We start from the raw sequence: 6,884 nt of genomic DNA, 5'->3' as shown, positions 1-6,884 counted from the left end.
AAAAAAACATCATAAGACACAGGATGAAGGATATCCCTCAGTCTTCTTCGGAATGGAAGGAAAATACTGGCCCAGTGAAGAAAAGAAGAGAAAGCAGGAGAAAAGTGAACTGATATTGACTGCTGGAGTGGAGACAGGGAGTAATTAGGGATCCTGTTTTAGAAGGTGATAGAGCAATAAGTTCTAAGATCTTTAAAAATGCTTGTACTCTTTGATTCTGTCATTCCTTTTGTAGGAGTCTATTTGAAGGAAACCATAAGTAGTTCTCACAGAGATTCATCAAAGCTATTCATGGAAGAGCTCTTCTAATAGACTAAAAAACAATCTAAACAATTAATAAGGACATTTATATGCTAGGATACTACACAGACACTGGAAATTTGTTGAAGACTTCTTAATGATGCAAGGCAACTTTTCATGATATTTTAGGTACAAAAATAAGAAAAATAAAAAATAGATTATAATTTTAATTATGTGAATTAATAAATGCCTATATATATTTATAGAAAGCAAGTCCAGATTTTGCATTGTATTTAAAATGTAGACCTGCTATAATCACAAGTTACTTTTACAACCTATGTTAGAAAGAAAGAAACCTTACAAATGATTTTTCACAACTCTATGAAGATCTATACATTTTATTGTTATTTGGGTCAATTAAAACAAGGCCAATAAAGTCAAAGTTGAATTAGCTACCACATGTTTGACGAGTAACTTTAAGTTTTTAACACCCATATAATAAATAAGTAAAATGTCTCACAAACAAGTAGAACTGCTATTACAGTCTTAAGATCAGAAGTTTTGTAACAGTTAACCATTTTGATTAGACTATAAGTTCACAACAGTATTTGTTGTAAGTTTCTCTATTTCATGGTGAAAAATAAACACAACTTCAAAGAATCTTTACTGGACTTGGCTCATTTGATGACTTTCAGTATCTTCAAAGAATCTGACTGGTCATGTTCTCCAGAATTCTTTCTTCTCTTTAGAACAGGCCATAAAGCTTGGTCAGCACATTCTCAAGGTTATAAAGCTCCACCTTGATTGTGTTTGGAACTTGAGTCCTTTGGTTTGTTAAAAAATAAACTGAGACATTTTAAACACTCTAAAAGTTTATTTGAGCAAAAATCAATTGGAATCAGGACAGCACTAATTGGAAGTGGTTAGGGACGCTTGCCGACAGGTGCTCGTAGCTCGGGAAAGACTGATACAGAGAAGCTAGCAAAGAAAAGAAATTATTGATTGGTTATGTTGGCAAGCTTAGTGGCTGTTTGTTGTAGTTGCTTGTCTTTAGGTTCGATTCCATAAGCTTGAGGCATTTACAGGCAGCAGGGCTTGGTTTGCTTACTAGGCTGCTAAGGCATTAGAACAACTGCAATCTAATCCACTTCGTGTTTTCCCTGAGAATACTTGCTGTTGGCACTTATGGCTGCAGCGTTTACCCCGAGATAACTCGCAGATGACAGCCCTGACCTTACCTTCGAAGTTTGCCATGAAATATCTTGCTTTTATTATTATTTTCGCATCACTCTAGTATATCGATAGTCTTTGGAAACAAATGACATCATTCTAATTATAACATTCTGTTTTTAGTAATGGTATTTCCATTTACAAAATATAGTAATTCTCAATCGCTGAAAATGTCAAATTCTAGAAAACGTAGCATTCCTACACGTGATGTTAACATCATTGTCGAACAGTTAGCTGAAGATTCATTTGATGAATCTGATTTATGTATATATTTCTGTTACATTAGGATTAGAGACAAGTTCTGTTTAGAAATAACTCTAAAAACAATTTTTATACTTTATTTTCACATTGAAAACCAGTCAGATTTGCTTCAGCCTCAGTGAGTTTATGTAAAATTAAATTAACGCTGGCAGTGAGCTTTTTTTCCCTAAACTGGAAATGGGCTAATGCTCTCCTGATTTAATTAATCCAACAGGTTTTAATGAATATTTTAACTAAGGCTGAATAAAATTATTGAATATTGGAACTCACACTGTCCTCTTTATATCTACACTTCTCCCAATTTTACCTACATAATGTACTTTGGATCAGTGGCTTCTCTTGATCTCCATGCCCACTGCCTTCCCCTCTGGCTCCCTGTCCAATTCACTTGAGGGTCGCTCTGTCTGGGCATGTCATTTCCTATTTAGACTCTCCGGTGCACCCTGCTTCACTAGGGCCCAGTCCCAAAGTTGACCTGGCCAGAGAACAGGCCCCTTTCTCACCTCAGCCCCTAGAGCTTCCTTCTAGGTGCCTCTTGCTTCTCTCCTGGTGACAACTACTCATTACTCTAGTACCACTACTCTAGTCTTGGTACTAGATTCCTCAAAGCCGACTGATTTCCTCCTAGAGGCCTTCCCCAACCCCATTCTAATTAGTATTCTCCCATTATTTTTGTTCACAGCAATCTCTACTTTCTTTCAGTAACTCGATGACAAATTATAATTATGTTTTTTGTTGTAGGCTTTTTGGTTGCCTCTCCCCAGGGCTGTGAGCTCTTTAAAAGCAGAGGATGCCTTTGATCAGCCTCAGGTAAACATTAGATGCTCAATTTGTGTGTGAATAACTTACCTGGGGAGTGAAATAACGTATAGGAAAAAAACCTATTAATAGATGATCATGTTGTTCTATAGAATTTATCTCTGTCGGGTTGGATCATGGGTGGTTTTAATTTTCTATTTATACATTTTTGTTTTATACAATTTTTTGTAATGAGAATTGATTATTTTTATAATCAAGAAAAGTCTTTCAAAAGGAAAGCCATCTCAGGAAAGGAGAGGGGAGGGATTCCAGAGCAGAACCTCAGGAAGATCTTGCTCGGTGGGTCCCTGAGGAGGTGTGGGCTCCAGTGTTCCAGTGGGAAGTAGAAGAGGACAGGCTAGTAAGCTGCTTCTGCAGTCCCAGGCCCTGGGGCACTGTGGAAGACAGGCCGCGTTCAGCTATTGATTGGCAGAGAGATTGAGCAATGGAAAAGGAGGGACACTTTGAGATTAAATTGGCCTCCTTTTTAAGTAGTCAAGAGGTAGAGGATGAGTTGCTTTTTTCCTTCCATAGGCAGGAGGGCTGGGAGGCATGAGATGGGGTAGTGAGATGCCTCCAGTGAAGGGTGGCAATTTGCATCATGTTTCCTGAAGCACTTTTTCGAGCTGCAGTTTTCCATCAATAAAATAGAATGAATGCTTATCTGATAGCATTGTTATGAAGATAAAATGAGACCATAAATTTGAGTTAAGGGCTTATTACAGGGCCTTACACATAGTTGGTACTCAATTATTAACTCCAATAGCCAGGAACAAGTTTATGGGATCATCTTATAAGAATGAGACTTGCCAAGGTTGGACTGACCTTCACAGCTATCATGTACAGTTCGGTTTAGAATCAGATTTGGGAGCCATTATCGTGAAGCACTCATGGTCTGTCATTATTAGTCCTATACTTTCTCTTGACCTAAATTTTGAAGATGCGTGGTTGTTTTCCTAGTTAGCTGCCAATATCCGCTTTTTGAATAACACTTGGCAATTACTGTTGCTACGTTAATTTAGGTGAATAAAACACAGATGGGTTCTTTTTCAAATTTTCATTAATGCAAATGGGTTTCTGGAGTTGAATATCACGGCCTTGTTTTGGTCGCTGTTTCATGGTGGGTGGACATCGTGAAATGTCGTTCCCAATAGCTGGATTGCTTTTTCTAGAACCTTGACCCACAGTGAAGTCTCTGCTCTTCTTTTTAGGGAAGGAGACAATGAAAATGACATTTTATACTCTTGCTTGCTTGCTTTTGTGTGCACACCTGGACAAATCGAAAGCAGAGCAGAAAGCTATGCTTTCTTACACTTTTCAAAGGCGCATTGAAGATAAACATCGTTTGAATGGTCAAGTCGATCTTCATAATAGAGGAAAGAAAATTATGAGCAGCACAGAAGGAAAACTGGGGCAAACAGACAAAAGAGCAAGGTGTGACTGAGTCCCAGCCCTGCTCCTTGCAGACCTGCGTGTGAAGGGCGTAAGGACAGACAAAGGTGAAGGTAAAGACTGCAGACTCTTGGCTGATTCCTTTGGTCCAGCTTGAGATTCTTAACTAAAGCTCTTGCAGTCTCTGTTCATCAGTTTTACAAATAAGCAAACAACTCGTAAAGACAAATTATTTATGCTGGTAAATACTACAGATAAATTCAGGCCAAACAGTAAGCACACATTATATTTTAGTAGTAGTTTCTAGCAGAAACATCAAATAGAGCCCTTCACACCCATTCTTGACTCTGCGAGGTGTTTATGGAGTGCCTCTATAGCTTTATAGTAGTCACATCTGCTCCCTTAAATGCTCTTGGATGACCCCAGGCCAGCAGTGGGGAGGGTTAGAGGCGTGGATGGGGTATGTCCTACACAGTTCTGTAGGCACTGCTGTAATCCAGAGATTAGGTGAAGTTGGAATGTGTATCAGGATGTGGTAGTAGGGACAGATCACAAAAGCTGGGGAATGGAGTCCAAGTAGAGCTTTAAAATAAAAGGCCATAGAAACATGGAAGCCAAGAGACTGAGAATCAGGAAGGAGGGACAGGACACCTGGGATCAGGCGTTGCCTGTGGGGTTTTCTATGGGCTCCCACCAGGGAAGTGGGTGAATGGGATGGCTGTGTTCAAAAGCCCAGGATGGGGGCCAGGGGTGCTTCCCAGATCACAGCAGCTGGAAAGTAAAAATTTCTGCATGCTCATGATCAGGATCTTTTTGTCCAGCCAGGTGAGGCTCACCAGAAATGCTTTACTTGCTTTGTGTAGAGGTTTCCTCACCCAGGGCACACTCAGGAGCATTCATGGGCATCAACGGGGCATCTTGATACCCCGTGACCAGTGGCCCTGCAGGTGGCTAGCATTTGCATTTGTACTGTCTCTGATGTATCGACCCCAGTGATGTTGCACAGGAGAACTGTTTCCCCACTCTAAAACTCAAGGTGCGCCATCACACGTTTTATCCCTTGCCAAGGTGGTGTGTTCAAAGTCTGGGCTTCGGAGCCAGTCAGCTTTGGTGTAAGTTCTGGCTCTGCCACTCACTAGTTCTGTGACGTTGGGCAAGTGACTCAACCTCTCTGTGCTGCTGTTTTTGCTTCCATAAGATAGTGATAATAAGAGTACCCAACACAGAGAGATGTTGTCAGAAAGACATGCAATAATATAGGACCTTAGAATAGACAATGTAGAAGTGTTAAATCCATTCATTACCGACTGATGGCTTTACCTGTTTTTGGATTCTCTGAAATATAACCACATCATTGATAACAGCTGACACTTCTAGCATGAATGACAAGTGAGAGCCCCAGGCTGAAGATCTGAAGAATTTAACCAAGAGATAAAGTTTTGTTCTTTTTTCATCCAGCCCTAGAATCTGGGGCTGAATTTCCATCAGCCATTTTATTCTACCCCCTGCTTTCAAGCCCAAATGCCTCTAACCCATTTCAAATTGGCAATTTATCTCCATGATCTCTGGGAATGATCATCCACTTCCTCCTGTAATAATTTATTCTAATCACATTGGCTTGTTTTGATTCTCTGCGGCTAAGCAATACTAACTGGAGTCTTTCTCTTTGTCCTTTTCTGTTCTTCTTCCTATCCAGTTTAGTACAAATTGCTCCTTTTGAACCAAGCATGGGATAGTTAACAAAAGCAAATAACAAAAGAGAATGAGTGTCAAGGGGAGTGAAGTGGTCTTAGCCTCACTCTTTGGGAAGCCCTGAGTGTCTGAGGGTCCGGGCAGCAGGCAACTGAGTGAGGAAGATCGGGAAGGCAGTTCTGTTTCTGCTGAGAGGAAACTTGGCAGGTGCACAGACATGCAAGCTCAGCCTACATGGTCACCTTGACAATACTGAGGACTGCCTTAGTCTCTCCCTCCTTCTCCTCTGTGCATGTTCTCTCCTGTCCCTGGCCTTAGTGTGAGCAATATGGAAGGGGGAGGGCGGGTTCCTTACTGGCGTGACCCTGGGCCCAGAAGTCTCTAGAATTTGCCTCGTAGAATGTGAGGTAAAGGTCATTCGATAAGTGAATAGAAAAGCTTTTCATCTCAGGAACTGTTATGGCCTTAACCCAAATGCTGTAACACAGTCATTTTACTTCTGGTTCTGCCCAAACTCTGAGTTAGCTACTAGGGGCCATGTTCGCTGCACACTTTTCCATCCTACAGGTGAGCCGAGTGCTGTACCTCCTTCTGGAGCACAGATGGGACCACTTTCTCTGTGGAAAGAGGCTGCTTTGAGGTCATAATTATTCTAGTATTTATTTTTTTCTAAAGCACAGAGGAGGCCAATATCAGGTGCCGTCAAATGGTGCTCACTCACAGTGTTCTAGGTAATTGGTCAGATGGATTTGCATCCCTTCGCTGGAGCTAACCTTGGTTCTGGAGCATCACCTGACCTATCCCACTTATATGTAAAACGAGAAGCCAGAAAAGTTCCATGCCTGGGCAGCCAAGCAGAGGGCACTAATGTTTTCTGCCTTTCTAATGGTAGTTTAAGCGAGAAGAACCAATACCACCTCTTCACTTGCATGGGGTCTGGCATCTCTTTGTCTCTCTTTTTGAATCACAAACATTGTTTTGACATTTTATTATTTTTATTATCAGGATATACCTGTCAAATCAAACCAAAAAAGGGTGGAATTAGAATATTCTATCTTTGTCTACAGCCATGCCACCCTGAACAAGCCTGATTCTGTTTGATCTCGGAAGCTAAGCAGGGTTGGGCCTGGTTAGTACTTGGATGGGAGACCACCTAGGAAGACCAGATGCTGTAGGCGTAAAAAATAAAAAATAAGGAATCGTAAGCTGACAAAGTCCTTGAAATCTGTGAGGTCAACCAAGGGTTGCCTCGCCTAAAAACTTAAAAAAAA

General features: G+C 40.9%; 1 pseudogene; it reads left to right on the top strand.

Moving 5' to 3' along the window:
- Positions 1 to 6,672: 6,672 nt before the first annotated feature.
- LOC111738985 lies at positions 6,673 to 6,791 on the top strand (annotated as a pseudogene).
- The last annotated feature ends 93 nt before the right edge of the window (positions 6,792 to 6,884 follow it).

The sequence above is a fragment of the Pteropus vampyrus genome, unplaced genomic scaffold, assembly GCF_000151845.1.
Source record: "Pteropus vampyrus isolate Shadow unplaced genomic scaffold, Pvam_2.0 Scaffold45, whole genome shotgun sequence".
Lineage (NCBI taxonomy): Eukaryota > Metazoa > Chordata > Mammalia > Chiroptera > Pteropodidae > Pteropus > Pteropus vampyrus.
The sequence above is the reverse complement of the archived record's forward strand: the minus strand, read 5'-3'. Positions and strand labels throughout refer to the sequence as shown.